This window comes from Cuculus canorus, chromosome 27 (assembly GCF_017976375.1).
Source record: "Cuculus canorus isolate bCucCan1 chromosome 27, bCucCan1.pri, whole genome shotgun sequence".
NCBI lineage: Eukaryota > Metazoa > Chordata > Aves > Cuculiformes > Cuculidae > Cuculus > Cuculus canorus.
In genome coordinates this window covers 999782-1015142 of record NC_071427.1, presented here as the reverse complement: position 1 = coordinate 1015142, position 15361 = coordinate 999782, and the positions used below count along the sequence as shown (strand labels likewise).

The window sequence follows — 15361 nt, the reverse complement described above, 5'->3', positions numbered from 1 at the left end:
CTTGGGATCTCTCACCTGCGCCTTCGCACACAGCGTCAGAGCCACTTCTCTTAGCGCTTGCCTTTTCTAAAAGCTCTCCAACTTTCAAAAGCAAAAAGTAAGATGATAAATGCTATCGGAATGACTTAAGTCAGCTGCTTTGCAAGTTAAGGAGTTCCTTCAGTTTTAAAAGCCTCTCGCTCAGCCAGGCAGGAGAAGATGCATGCTTTTAATAAAAAGGTCGGTTCCATTTGTTCAGCCAAAATGTTGTTTATTTTGAAGTCCAAAGGAAAAAGGTCCAATCTGTGTATTGGAATCAAACTGCCCTCACTCCCTGCGTCCTGGGAGCATTTATCCTGAGGCCCTTAGTGCTCACATCGGGCAGATCGGGGCAGCAGCGTGTCCTTGCCCTGGCAACCCCATCCAGGCTGAACAGGACCCACCACCATTGGGAAATACATCCTTTCCTATGACATATTATTTGGCATTTCCTTGTTGGGGTCCATCCCAGGGTGGAACCTCCAGTCCCTACTTTAACATCTGACTTAGCCCATTCAGCAAACACAAAGGAAAAGCAGAAAGGGTTTCACGGATACAGTTAGTGAGAAGGAACTGGAATCCAAAGATAACATCTGCTGAGCACTCCAGTTCCAATTTCATACCCAGCTGAACACAAACCCCAGCACGCAGCCAAGCCAGCCCCTTTCCTGGCTCCCTAAGGGCTCGGCTCATCGAACCCAAACCCAGCCTTACAGCAGGAACACCAAAAAGTCGGACTCCGGAACGAAACAGCTGGTTTAAGCCACACGCTGTTGTTTTCTGAGCAGCTCTGATTTCTGAGCCCATTCCATAGGGCACAGTTCTTGTGCTCATTTTTTAAAATACAAAAGGTCTCAGACTTTAGGTTTCTCATCATCCCCTCTGCTGCTGCAGTCAGACGTGAGCAAATAAATCAAGAGTCTCTTTTCTCAGCGGCATTTTGTGTCTCCAGCTTCTGGGCAGATCCAGGATATAAAGGGCTGAGTTTGTAGAGATTACTCAAATTGAAGAAAAACAAACCCTGTTTGCAGAAAGTTGGCTCAAAAGAGCAAGTTACGCACTAAGGACTCCAAAACTCCAACAAATGCAGCAAGAGGAGATGGTTCCTTAAGGAGCAGTGAGTGCTTCTTTGCTGCTCCAAGGCTGGGATCATGGTGCTGGTGCAGGATCCAGCCTGCTCCGTGGCTTGCACAATACATCCTCCTTGTCAGTCTTGAGACACTGCAACAAGATATGTGAGATAGGTTCTAGCATCCAAATGGCACCGGGGGCTTCCAGCTCCCTCAGACGACTGAGATCAGGTTGGACCACCGCTCTCCATCCAGAAGATGTGCCCAGTAGGAAGAAGCAGAAAACAAGGAGCTACAGGGTCCTCCAGCTCTGTTCTGCATATTTAGGCATTGCAGCCTGAAACGACAGTTATTCCTCCCGGACAGTGAAGCCACAGCAGGCCAGATGAAGACCTTGGTCAAAGCCACAGTCCAGATGAAAAAGACAACATCAAAGGTGAAGGGCAAACGATCACAGGAAGAGGAATTCCTCAGTGCAGGTCACAGCTCCTCTAGGCTGCTCCTGGCCTGTCTACACAATGAATATTCCAGTCAGTGTAAACGCTCAGAGCAATTCTGAGTCTTTGATAGCATCCAGAGCAAACTGGAACTAGAACCAGCTCCAACCTTCTTCAGTTGTGGCTCATATGTGCCAGCTTTGGTACAGATTAGCTTTCCTGGAACATCTCCACCAAGAGAAACCCCACGTCCTTGCATAGCTGCGAGCAGCCCACTTCGTTCCGTTCACTGCACAACCCATTTCCCTGATCACCATAACCAGGACCTGACACCTCACTGCAGTGCCCGCAGGAGATAACCAAGCTGTGTGGCCAGCAGAACCCACCCATTTGCACAGAAGTACCTTCTTTCTTGGTTTCTTTTAACATTTAGTTAGTGTGCTGATAGCCAGAGCTCCGACTGCCACTCTGCACGCCAATGCTGAACCCCAGTAGCACGGCTACCAGCCTGCCTTCCAAACCCATTTTCATGCGCTTGGGTATACCGACACCGCAGTTTCTAACCATGTGGTCTGCAAAAGTCATCATGAACTGAAGGTTTGCAGTTGCCGAAAGGCATTTCCAAACATCAGTGCTTTCCCTTTCACCATGAAAACTGGATTCCTCAAATCCTGGGATCACTAGGCTCATCTGAACACAAATTTTGACAGGAAGACAAGCACAAAGAATTGCTTCCTTCACTACCTCTGAGCACCTGCTCTGACATAACCCATCTCATGCATCTTTCCATGGCCCAAGTCCAACCCCAGACACACAACACGTCCATCGGCACCCAGCTCTGCCTGCGGCAGGTGGGTGCAGTCCCCAGCTGGGATACATGGAGGCCCTGGGTGCTGGATGACCATCAGGGTACCCACCCTGCACCACAGAGAGGGCAAGGTCTGGTCCCCGAATCCCCACACCCACAGTGTGCCCAGGTGGCCTTCTTGGCTTGGATCAGCCATGGCGTGGCCAGCAGGAGCAACAAAGTGCTCCTTCCCCTGTACTCAGCATTAGAGAGGCCACACCTCAAATTCTGGGTTCAGTTTTGGGGCCCTCACAAGAAGGACACGGAGGAGCTGGAGCTCGTCCAGAGAAGCGGACAGAGCTGGGGAAGGGGCTGGAGAATGAGGGTTATGAGGAGCAGCTGAGGGAGCTGGGGATGTTTAGCGTGGAGAAAAGGAGGCTGAGGGGAGACCCCACCGCTCTCTGCAGCTCCCTGAAAGGAGCTTGTGGTGAGGTGGGTGTTGGTCTCTTCTCCCAAGTAAAAAGTGATAGGATGAGAGGAAATGGCCTCAAGTTGCACCAGGGGAGGTTCAGATTGGATGTTAGGAAAAATTTCTTAACTGACTGAGTGGTGAAGCCCCAGCAGAGGCTGCCCAGGGCAGGGGTGGAGTCTCCATCCCTGGAAGGGTTTAAAAAGCGTACAGTCCTGGCAATTTAGGACATGGGTTAGTAAGCATGGTGGTGCTGGGCTGACAGTTGGACTCAATCTTAGAGGTCTTTTCTAACCTTAATGATTCTATGATTATGCACCCCGAGACACTGCCACCACAGATACGCATCTGTGGGATGCAATGAGTGGCCTGAAGTGCTCCCTACTGTTAAAAGGTTGTGTAAGTGGTTTAATCTAAAGAAAAAAAAACAACAATAAAAACCCCCAGAACTGGTCCCAAACTGCTGCAGGGCTTTGTTTTTCAGTTTTGTTTGTTTAAACATACTCTGCGGAGGGCTGGAGACCGCAGCATTGTTTTGTTCTTTAAAAGAGTACATCTCTAAAAGCACACGAAATGCCAGCAACAGATCAGCAGAAAAGGACTTGGGGTGGTGATTAATGAGAAGCTCGACATGAAATGGCAACGTGTGCTCATGGCCCAGAAGGCCAACCGTGTCCTGGGCTGCATCTAAAGCAGTGTGGCCAGCAGGGAGGGAGGGGATTCTGCCCTTCTACTCCATTCTCATGAGATCCCATCTGGAGTCCTATGTCCAGTTCTGGAATCCCCAATATGAGAATACGGAACTGTTGGAGCGAGTCCAGAGGAGGCTATGGAGATGATCCGAAGGCTGGAGCACCTCTGCTTATGAGGACAGGCTGAGAGAGTTGGGGCTGTTCAGCCTGGAGAGGAGAAGGCTGTGGAGAGAAAATAGAGCAGCTTCCACATGGAAAGGGGCTCCAGGAAAGCTGGGGAGGGGCTTTTTACAAGGGTCTGGAGTGACAGGATGAGGAGGTTATGGCTTTAAACAGGAAGAGGGAAGATTTAAATTACACATCAGGAAGAAATTCTTCACAATGAAGATGGTGAGGCCCTGGCCCAGGTTGCCCAGAGCAGTGGTGGCTGCCCCATCCCTGGAGGGGTTCAAGGCCAGGTTGGATGGGGCTTGCAGCGACTTGATCCCATGGGAGGTGTCCCTGCCCATGGCAAAGGGCTGGAACTGGATGGGCTTTAAGGTCCCTTCCAGCCCAAACCATTCTACAATTCTCTGATCTGCCCACGCTGGATCCATCTGCTCTAGACAGCTCTAACGCTTCACCAGACATGCTCTCAGACACAGCGGAGGGAATTTTGCTATGAGACCCCCCTGCAGCTCTCACATCACCCAGGGTTGGGGAGGGGATCTCCTGAGTCACAAACCACCTGAACAGCATCATCCTGCGGATAAGGCTGCAGCCAGCCCTGTCCATTGAAAAGAGCGATACAAAATCTTTTTGCGTACACCCCAACACGCAATCCACAACCTGATGCCACACAACAGCTTTTACAGCATTTTGAAATGAGGGAGATAACACACAGGCATTTCCCTCCCTGGGCACCTCCTCGGTTTCCTGCCCTGCAACACTTGGTTGGTAAGAACTCCAGCATTAACCGGTTCTTCAAACAGCACCAGCGGAGCGATGCTGTGAGTCACGGGACAGACCTGACCTGCAGCTCAAAACAAAACCAACCCCAAAAAGCAAGGAGAAAAAGCATCAAGGGACAATGTCCTGGGAACTTGTGAACCTGCTGAGAAAGCTTCACACCAGGAACCTCCTCCTGCACCTCAAAGAGCAAAACATACTGCTGAGACACCACCTCTGCTCTCCCCAGAGGCTTCCCTGCCTCTGAGGGTTGAATTTCCATTAACCATAAGATACTCCAAGTTTAACCGTGTACCTCCAGGAAGAGGTCAGAGACTTCTACAAAGCAGCCTTTTCGAACTCTTGGTTTTGTTGTATTTTTACAGCACCCACAGCTGTGAAGGACTGTGGCTGCCCCATCCCTGGAGGTGTTCAAGGCCAGGTTGGATGGGCCTTGGGCAGCCTGAGCCAGTGGGAGATGTCCCTGCCCATGGCAGGGGGGTTGGAACTGGATGATCTTTAAGGTCTCTTCCAACCCAAACTATTCTATGACTCTATGATTCTATGATTACTCCAGCATACTCTAGGAGCTCTCTGAAGCCTTGGTTATTCAGACCATGGTTTGATGATGAGTGTTTTCCAAAAGCAGATGAAGAGACACTCTTCCACAGCATGTGATTGATTCATTTTTCCCCCAAGCAGACACATTGCCAGGCTCTGACTTCTGCTCCCTGATGGTAAAACAATCGATACGCGGTGGTTTTCCACAGCCTGCATCCACACGCAGCCCTCCTCTCCAAAACTTTAAGCATAACTGATCAACCTCTGTAGGAGCTGCACTTCATCTCTGGCTCTTGCAGCACTGGCAGAGCCAAAACCCATGTGGGACGCACCCCATGGATCCCAAGGGGCTTCCACCGGAAGAGACCCTTCATTCCAAACCACACCACAGGGATGGGCCTCGTGTGGACACAGGAGAGCTGCAGCACAGTCCGGCTCCCACGACACAGATATCAGGGTACTGATCGTGTTGTTCGCCCCCTTGTTTTCCAATCACACTTTATTTTAAAAGAGCGTTGCCTAATATCTGACCCTACGTTACTCAATGTTCAAAAAGAAGCAAAAGGTTCAAGTTCACATGTTGAGAAAGACATCAGTCTAAAAATGAGAAGTCTAAACAGAGATTTTTTCCTCGCTGCAAGCTGTACTTGGGAAACATCAGGCCGTTAACTTAGATCTTCTGAGACTTCTTATCTGCCAGGAGACCGTATGAAAGGGAAGTTTGCTGCGCTTTAATTACCAACAGCTGGAAAAATGAATTGCAGCATCAGGAGAAAATTTGCAGAGGGCATCTCCAACCCAACCCAGCCCTTCAGCCGTTCTAATAACAAGTTTCGTAAGGAAACAACTGAAAAGCAGCTGGGACATGAGAATCACCTGCTGCTTCTCCAAGTATTCCAGAGACATCAGCTTTCCAAGGTGAACACTGCACAATTCACTGCCTGCCATAACCAGATGGAGTTAGTTGTGGCCACTCCCACCACCCCCACCTGGAGTCCTGTGTCTACTTCTGGAATCCTCAGAGTAAGAAGGATATGGAACTGTTGGAATGGGTCCAGAGGAGGCCACAGAGATGATCCAAGGGCTGGAACAGCTCTGCAATGAGGACAGGCTGAGAGACTTGGAGTTCAGTGTGGAGAAGAGAAGGCACCAGGAAGACTTTATATAAACGGCCTTCCAGCACCTGAAGGGGCTACAAGAAAGCTGGGGAGAGACTTTTTACAAAGGCATGGAGTGATAGGACAAGGGAGAATAGCTTTAATTTGGAAGGAGGAAGATTTAGATTAGACATCAGGAAGAAATTCTTCACGATGAGGGTGGGGAGGCCCTGGCCCAGGTTGCCCAGAGCAGTGGTGGCTGCGCCATCCCTGGAGGGGTTCAAGGCCAGGTTGGATGGGGCTTGGAGCCCCTGACCCAGTGGGAGGTGTCCCTGCCCATGGATGGAACTGGATGGGCTTTAAGATCCCTTCCAACTCAAACCAGTCCATGATTCTATGATTCATACAGACCTTGTTCCCACTGCCCCTTGTGTTTTAGCCCTCTCTGCAGGGAGGGAGATGCATCAGTTCGACTGAGAAGTGTCATTGAAATCATGAACTGGGGTGACGAACCCCTGGTGTCCATGCTCACAAAGCGATGGTTGCAGAAGCGCTGGGGAACAGCCATCTCACCACCCGCAAGCAGATCCCTGCCCTGCTCCCACCCAGCAGCGCTAACTCCTGAAGACACCATGGGGCATCTCATGTCTCCTTGCACCCATGTCCTCTACCAACAGTAGTGCATGGACACTTCTGCTTAGAATCATAGAAATGCAAGGTTGGAAAAAACCTTTGAGAACAAGCCCAACCATACATGTCCATTACTAAATCACATCCCTAAGCACCTCATCTGCCCGTTTTTTAAATCCCTCCAAGGATGAGGATTCAACCACCTCCCCAGGAGCCTCTGCCAGCACCTGAGAACCCTTTCTGTGAAGAAATTTTTCCTACTATCCAATCTGAACCTGCCTGGGTGCAACTTGAGGACACTCCCTCTCGTTCTAACATCTGACACTTGGGAGAAGAGACCAACACCTATCTCACCACAACCTCCTTTCAGGCAGTTGTAGACAGTGATGAGGTTTCCCCTTCTTCTCTCCAGGCTAAACAACCCCAGTTCCCTCAGCCACCTCTCATCACCATTGTTCCCCAGCCTTTCCCTCAGCTCCGTTCCCTTCTCTGGACACGCTCCAGATCCTCAATGTCCTTCATGTAATGAGGGGCCCAAAACTGAGCACAGGATTCAAGGTATGGCCTCATCAATGCCAATTACAGGTGCACAGTCACTTCCCTGGTCCTGCTGGCCATGCTGTTTCTGATTCTTTCTCTCTCACTTCAGAGAGCTCCTGCTTGAAGAGAAGCAGCGTCTGCAGCAACACCACAGCTCCAGGACTCCCCAGGCCCACACAGGCGCTCGCCAGGTAGTTTCAGTTTACTCGGAACAAAAGGATTTTCCAGCTGTGGGAAAAATTTCTCAGACATTGGGAAAAGTTTTAGTGTAGCGGTAATGCATCTAGCAGAGCAACACCAAAGCGCCCACCCAGCCTCAGACCCTCAGTCTCTCACAGGGCATCGCTCAGGAGGATGCAATGGCTTTAACTTGGAAGGGGGAAGACTTAGATGAGACATTAGGAAGAAATCCTTCACAATGAGGGTAAGGAGGCTCTGGCCCAGGTTGCTCAGAGCAGTGGTGACTGCCCCATCCCTGGAGGTGTCCAAGGCCAGGCTGGATGGGGCTTGGAGCAACCAGATCCAGTGCGAGGTGGGACTGGATGGGAAGGGAAGTCCCTTCCAACCCAAACTTGATTGGCTTGGATGGGATGTCATCCAGAAGGACCTGGACAGACTGGAGAAGTGGGCTTCTGCAATCCTCACGAGGTTCAACAAGGCCAAGTGTAAGGTCCTGCACCTGGGTTGGGGCAATCCCCAATTTCAATACATGATGGGGCATGATGTGATTGAGAGCAGCCCTGCAGAGAAGGACTTGGGGTGCTGGGGGATGAGAAGCTCAACATGAGCCGGCAACGTGCACTCACAGCACAGAAACCAACCGTGTCCTGGGCTGCATCCAAAGCAGCGTGGCCAGCAGGAAGGGAGGGGATTCTGCCCCTCTGCTCCTCTCTTGGGAGACCTCATCTGGAGTACTGTGTCCAGTTCTGGAATCCTTAACATAAGAAGGAGATGGAACTGTTAGAGCAGGTCCAGAAGAGGCTACAAAGACGATCAGAGGGCTGGAGCACCTCATATACATGGCTGAGAGAGTTGGGCTTGTTCAGCCTGGAGAACTGCATGGGCTTTGAGGTCCCTTCCAACTCAAACCATTCTATGATTCTATGAAAACATCATATCAGGATTGGAGATCCCGTGCCAGGAAGAATTTCCATTCTCCTCAGTGTTCTTTTTGGTTTACAAAGCACCATTTACACTGTTACACAAATAATAATGATCTGCTTGGAGACGACGTGGAGCCGGAATGAACGCCTGCCAGCAGCCCTGCTTGCTCTGGCTGCTCAAAGCAGTCCACTGCAAGCATGCAACCATTGCTCAAAACCCGGCAGTGATGATTTTCCAGCAGATATTTGATCTGCAATTTAACTGCCCTATTTATATTTCTCCACCTAGCTATTTTGTTGCACAGATCTCTTTAGCACACTCAGTTTTCCAAGAGCTTTCCGGCAAAGGCACAACCACAGCCTTCCACCCCATCACCCATCTGTAAATGAAGAGCTCCAATGTGGGCGCTGAGACCATCCTCTCCCTCCGTGATCAGCCAAAGTAGGGACAGGCTGAGAGACTTTGGGTTGTCCAGCCTGGACAAGAGACCATAGAGCATCCTTCCAGTACGGAAAAGGTCTCCAGGAAAGCTGGGGAGGGGCTCTGGATCAGGGAGGGCAGGGAGAGGACAAGGGGAAACAGTTTTAAGCTGAAAGAGGGGAGACTGAGATAAGATTTTAGAAAGAAATGTTTTCCTGTGAGAGTGGGGAGGCCCTGGCCCAGGTTGCCCAGAGCAGTGGTGGCTGCCCCATCCCTGGAGGGGTTCCAGGCCAGGTTGGATGGGGCTTGGAGCCCCTGATCCAGTGGGAGGTGTCCCTGCCCATGGCAGGGGATGGGACCAGATGGGCTTTAAGGTCCCTTCCAACCCAAACTATTCCATGATTCTATGATGCAAAACCCTTCTCCCAATTCAGTTTACAATGTTTTGTTTTGGCAGCAGTTCTGGCTCTTCTGGAGACACAAGCCCTGACTGTTTTGTCTACAAGCAGTACAAGAAAATCTGGGAGGAAACAGAAGTTGAGATCAGTCCAGAACTGCAGTTTACCTTTTCCCTCCCACCACACTCAGACCGAACCCAACCAGCTTTGTGCTGCTGCTCTTAGAGCTTCAAAGAAAGATACAGGCGTTAAGACCAAGAGCACGAGAGCTTGGTGCACTCCCCTATTTGCAGAGAAGTTCTTTAGAAATGAGGTTTGATTTGTTTGTACTTCTGTTTGCCAAGCCGGTTCTGCTCCTTGCCCCTTGTTCCCTCTGTGGGAACAGCAGGAGAACGCTTCCTTCGGTCCGTCACTGACTTCATGACAACTGATTCAAACTGCGAGAGCACAGCTCCAGCCTGTGTGCCCTCAAGGTTAACCACGCATCATCACCTCATGTTTGACCAGGAACCGAACAGATCAGTTGGAACTGCTGCACAGAATCTGGAAGAAAACTTACAGATGCCTGGTTTGATCAAAAATGGGGACAAATCACCAATTCCAACCTGTACTACTGCTCATCCCAGAGAGGTCTGGGGACAGGAATGTGTTTGCATGGCTGACAGGTGGGAAGAGCTGCCAGTCAGTGCTGCTCCTGTCGGCTGGTGGCTTCACTAGAGGACACCAAAGGTGCAGGCTCTGCCCTGGGACACTGTGCCAGCCCATGTCTTCAGGATGGTGCCATCGGTGCTCAGAGTTTGCAGAACCTGTAATCACCACAGCTATAAAGAGGCGTATTCCACCACCACCAGAGGTGGTCAAATCCCTAGGAAGCCCAGAAGCGACCTCTTGGCTTTCAAACAGTGGATGAAAAGCCAAGCACTCTCCCAAACCTCAGCAAGGGGGTAAGTACCTCTCCCAAAGGAGCTGCATGTCTTGTGGCGATGCTGAGGAGCTGGAGCCAGTCTGGTCTGACTACGGCAAACATGGCATAAAGACAACCAAGCAAGCATGCCGGCATCCTCCGCAGGGAACAGCACTGCTGCAGTCAGGAAACGAGAGCAGTCTGGAGAGAGGGAGAACCTGTTCTCCATGTGCATGACACTCACTTCTCTGTAAGCCACAAGCAGCACAGGATAACCCACAGTTTTAGCACCAGAGAAAGCTATTCTACTCAAACCTCATGGACACCACTTGCCTGTCTTTCACTTCGACTCCATGCTCTGCTCATTTCCTTCACATAAAGGTGACCCACAGCTTTATTTTTCATATTGCTTGTCTTACATCACAAATCATGTGCCTGTTCCTTACTCCGAAGCAGTTAGTGCACTTCCAAGGGGACAAACGCCAATAAACAGAGACATCTATCTCTCACGGGAGGGGTTTGAGCTAAGAGCACGCAGAAGCACAAGTTAATCAGAGTAAATAAGCTGGGGGGGGGAGAAAAATCACACCAGCAATAAACTTTAACCTGGAGGGAAAAAAAACAGTTTAGAAAACGGAAACTCCAAAATCTCCAAATATCCAAAGCTTAGTAAAAGCCAAGTAAGGGCAAAGAAACCTCATCCTGTAGTTTATCATTCAGGAGGCCTGATTCCTCCTTTCAAGTTCAGAGAAAAGGTTCTGTGGTTTTCAGTGTAAAAAGCTGAGATGTATCAAACAACGGTGTAAAAAGCCCCTAAAAGCACCATTTTGCTTTGTATCTCTGCCTGCAGAACTGCTGCAAAGTCACATCCTGAGGACCCACAGCAGTCCCTCAGGACTTGCAGAGCCTCAGAGACCACATCCAGCCTCAACCTCTCCAGCTCATGCTGGATGCATTTTGGGTTATTTTGGTCATGCTGTTTCACGGAATCTAGGGTAACTTCCTCCCAGGAAACATCATGTCCTGCACTTCCTTGATCCGGGCCAGCATCCATAACCCAGACCAGGAAAGCCCCTCTTCCAGCTTCTATTAAGGCAAGAACTCTGTCGGAAGCCGCTTACAACCAGTATGTGTCCTGGGGACCTCCTGGCATCCAGCACGGGGTGACCTCACACTGCAGCCCCAGAGCAATTCCACAGCAGAAAACGGCAGGCAGACACATCAGAAACACCAAACTGCTCGTTTCAGCCCTTTTTTTCCTGTTTCCACTTACAACTGCCAGTGGTGTGAATTAGCAAACCCTGCACAGATGAGGTGGATGTTACAGCTGGCGTTTCTCGCCCATGGCACACACACACGCTGCTCACGTTTGCTGTTCCCTGTGCCACCCACTCCGCTCCCGGCAAAGTTTAGCCTTCCTGACCCATGGAGGCAGCCTGCAACGCTCCACGGCGCACACCCGGGGCAGTCAGGCCTTGTGTCCTCAAACAGAGTTATGGAATCATAGAATCATAGAATAGTTTGGGTTGGAAGGGACCCTAAAGATCATCCAATTCCAACCCCACTGCCACGGGCAGGGACATCCCACCGGATCAGGCTGCCCAAGGACCATCCAACCTGGCCTGGAACACCTCCAGGGATGGGGCAGCCACAGCTTCCCTGGGCAACCTGGGCCAGTGTCTCACCACTCTCATGGGGAAGAAATTCTTCCTAATGTCCAGTCTAAATCTGTCCCTCTCCAGTTTATACCCATTCCTCCTCATCCTGTCCCCACGAGCCTTTATGAACAGCCCCTCTCCATCTTTCCTGGAGCCCCTTCAGGTACTGGAAGCTGCTCTAAGATCTCCTCTGAGCCTTCTCTTCTCCAGGCTGAACAACCCCAACTCTCTCAGCCTGTCCTTGTGTGGAAGGTGCTCCAGCCCTCCGATCATCTCTGTAGCCTCCTCTGGACCCGTTCCAACAGCTCCATCTCCTTCTTACGTTGAGGCTTCCAGAACTGGAAAAAGTATTCCACATGAGAGCTCACAAGAGAGGAACAGAGGGGCAGAATCCCCTCCCCCCCCGCTGGCCACGCTGCTTTGGATGCAGCCCAGGATATAGTTGGCCTTCTGGGCTGCAAGCACACATTGCTGTCTAAGGTTATTAAATTCACTGTTACTGTGCTTGCCACAAAGGGATTTTCCAGTCCCAGCTCCTTGCCCTTCAAACTTCTGGTTCCAAAGGGTGATACACCATCACAGCTCCAAATGCACTTGGAAAGCAGGGCTCATCCAGCCCTCCAAATACCCTCCCTTGCAGCTGTCCCCTAATCCTCTGGAGATGCAAAAAAAGTATTCAAACCCTTAGGCCTTGGAAAGACAAGGCAAACATCCAGCTGCTAAAAGGATTATTCCATGCGTGTGCAGGCCTGGCAGCTGCGCCGGGCTGTACGGCCCATGAGCGGGGTGGGCAAAGGGGACTGGGCACGGCCATCAGAGCCGACTGACCACTGCAGCGTCACGGGTGTTCTTGACAAGAACCTGGAAACTGGTCAAGGGAATGTTAGAAACTGTAAGGAAAGACACAGGGGTGAACGTTTGTGGGAAGGGTTGCGGATCAAGAAATGAGAGTCCCAAGGAAAGTGAGGGCTGGTATCACTGAGAGGAACAAAACCAGTCCCCTCAAGCATGAGTCACAGAATCACTAGGTTGAAAAAGACCTCCAGGATCATCTAGTCCAACCATTCCTATCAACCAGCAAACCATGCCCCTGCGCATCTCAGTATCTGAGTCAGTAGAAGGCATAGAGTGGGATGAGTAGCACGTGCCCATGGACAGATCTTCTCCCACCCATCACAGAATCATAGAATCACCAGGTTGGAAAGGACCCACTGGATCATCGAGTCCAACCATTCCTAACACTCCCTAAACCATGTCCCTCAGCACTTCATCCACCCTTTCCTTAAACACCTCCAGGGAAGGCGACTCGACCCCCTCCCTGGGCAGCCTCTACCAGTGCCCGATGACCCTTTCCATGAAGAATTTTTTTCTGGTATCAAGCCTGAACCTCCCCTGGCGCAGCTTCAGGCCATTCCCCTTGTCCTGTCCCCTGTCACTTGGGAGAAGAGGCCAGCTCCCTCCTCTCCACAACCTCCTTTCAGGTAATTGTAGAGAGCAATAAGGTCTCCCCTCAGCCTCCTCTTCTCCAGGCTAAACAACCCAAGGTTCCTCAGCCGCTCCTCATGAGACTTGTTCTCCAGCCCCCTCACCAGCTTCGTTGCTCTTCTCTGGACACACTCCAGAGCCTCAACATCCTTCTTGTGGTGAGGGGTTCAGAAATGAACACAGTACTCAGGGTGCGGTCTCACCAGTGCCGAGTCCAGAGGGAGAATCACCTCCCTGGACCTGCTGGTCACTCCATTTCTGATCCAATCCGAGATGCCATTGGCCTTCTTGGCCACCTGGGCCACTGCTGGCTCATGTTCAGTCGGTTGTCAACCATTACCCCCAGGTCCTTCTCTTCCGTACAGCTCTCCAGCCACTCTTCCCCCAGTCTGTAGCACTGCACAGCGTTGTTGTGCCCCAAGTGCAGGACCCGGCATTTGGCTTTGTTAAACCTCATGCCATTGGCCTCAGCCCAGCAGTCCAGCCTGTTCAGATCCCTTTGCAGAGCCTCCCTACCACGCCAGCCCAGCACGGCCTGATCTGCAGACACTGAATACAAACAAGCCTGGTGAGAAGCCAGAGCTGCTCTGGCCAACTGTGGCATTTCCAGAGATGTTCAACCTTTCTGCTTGGAAAAGCCAAGCTCTGCACAGCCTCCTCCAAGAGAACAGCCTCACAACAGCCCCAAGCGCCCAACAGGGCAGCAGCACAGCAGTGCAGCCTCATCGCCTATGCCGGGGTGGGCACCGCTGCTGTGGGCAGTGGCAGCACCAGCAATCGCACGGAGAAGCGAGAAGTCTCAGCCAAAGGCCATTGCATGGCTTTTTAGTTTCTAATTTCAGTCTCCCCATCAGATAAAGAACCCGCTGATATGAGAGAACCCACTGATATGACAGCAGAAAAAGTCTGAGACCGTGAGAAAAGCACCTCCAGGGCCACCATCGCCTTCCTGCACACAGGCCACAGGCTCGTCCCTCAGCTGAACCCCACAAATGAGCAGCTCTGCCCCAGTTAAGCTGTCTCAAGAAAACTGATTTAAGTAAGATAGAGATTTACAGGTCCCAGTTTAAGAAAAGTCAATCACAAACTCTAAGCTTGTGCCGCAGAGGAAGACAGCTGCTGCTCCAACACAACCGTAGCTGTTCCGCAGTTTAATTGTGACACCAAATTCATTCCCTTTGGCCAACTCCATTCCAAGCCCTAAAGGATGGCACACTCCCCATAAGGCCACACAGCACTCAAACACATGGCTTAGAAGAGCTGGCAGCAGCACTCCAAAAGAGGGGAAACAGGCACAGGAGCCCCCTACAAAACAACCTTTTCCAGTCACTTCACACAATGATGAAATACAGTGCGAGGAGCAGACGCGAACCCTCACTGCCCAGTGAGCAGATCCAATCCTGCTGTCCTGGGCTGAGCCCAGTGAGCAGGACCAACCCCCCTGTCTCCAGCTCAAGGAGCAGATCCAAACTCTGATGTCCAGTGAGCAGAACCAGCCCCGGTGTCCGGTGAGCAAATCTGAACCTGCTGTCCCCAGCTCAGCCCAGTGAGCAGAACCAATCCCGGTGTCCCGGGCTCAGCCCAGTTAGCAGAATCAATCCCGGTGTCCCGGGCTCAGCCACCGAGTAGCCCCGAGCCCGCTGCCGCCCGCTCTCCCCGGGGCTCTCGGTGCCGCTGGGCCGGGCCCGGCGGAGCCGCTGCTGCGGGATCCGGGCCGGCGGCTGCGGGGGCCGCAGCTCCTCCCGCACCGAGACCCCAGGGCGCGGCTCCGGCCCGAGCCCCGCGGGTGGCGCTGCTCCCGGTAGCGCTGCCCGGGGCTCCCCCCGCACCCCCCAGTCCCGCGGTGGGATCGGGCCCGGCCGCCCTCCCGGTACCTGCGGTCCCGGCGCCTCCGCGCCTCGCGCACCGCCCCCGCACCGCCCGCTGCGCTCGCCGAGGCCCCGCCCCCCCGCGCCAGCCAATCCGCGCGTCGCGCGGCGTGACGTCATCACCGCGACCAGCAATGGGAGGCGGTGAACCCGGCCGGCGTCGCGACGCGACCCCGCTGGCAACAGGCCCCGGCCAATAGCGGCGCGGCAGCAAGACGAAACCGCGCCCTCTACGCCGATCCACGCCCCTTCAGCGCCAAGCCCCGCCCCCGCCGCAGCGGGCGGTGCTGGCCACA

General features: G+C 52.3%; 1 protein-coding gene across 2 annotated transcripts in view; it reads right to left on the bottom strand.

Moving 5' to 3' along the window:
• Positions 1-15158, bottom strand: part of MARCHF2 (membrane associated ring-CH-type finger 2) — a 47036-nt gene extending 31878 nt beyond the window's left edge. Inside the window, exon 1 of one of the 2 annotated variants that reach the window (XM_054049831.1) lies at positions 15072-15158. The gene's annotated coding sequence lies outside the window, so the exon portion shown is untranslated. Of the gene's footprint in view, positions 1-15; positions 7995-15071 lie in introns of those variants that run through there. The other variant, XM_054049832.1, reaches the window with a different exon arrangement.
• Between the last annotated feature and the right edge of the window lie 203 nt (positions 15159-15361).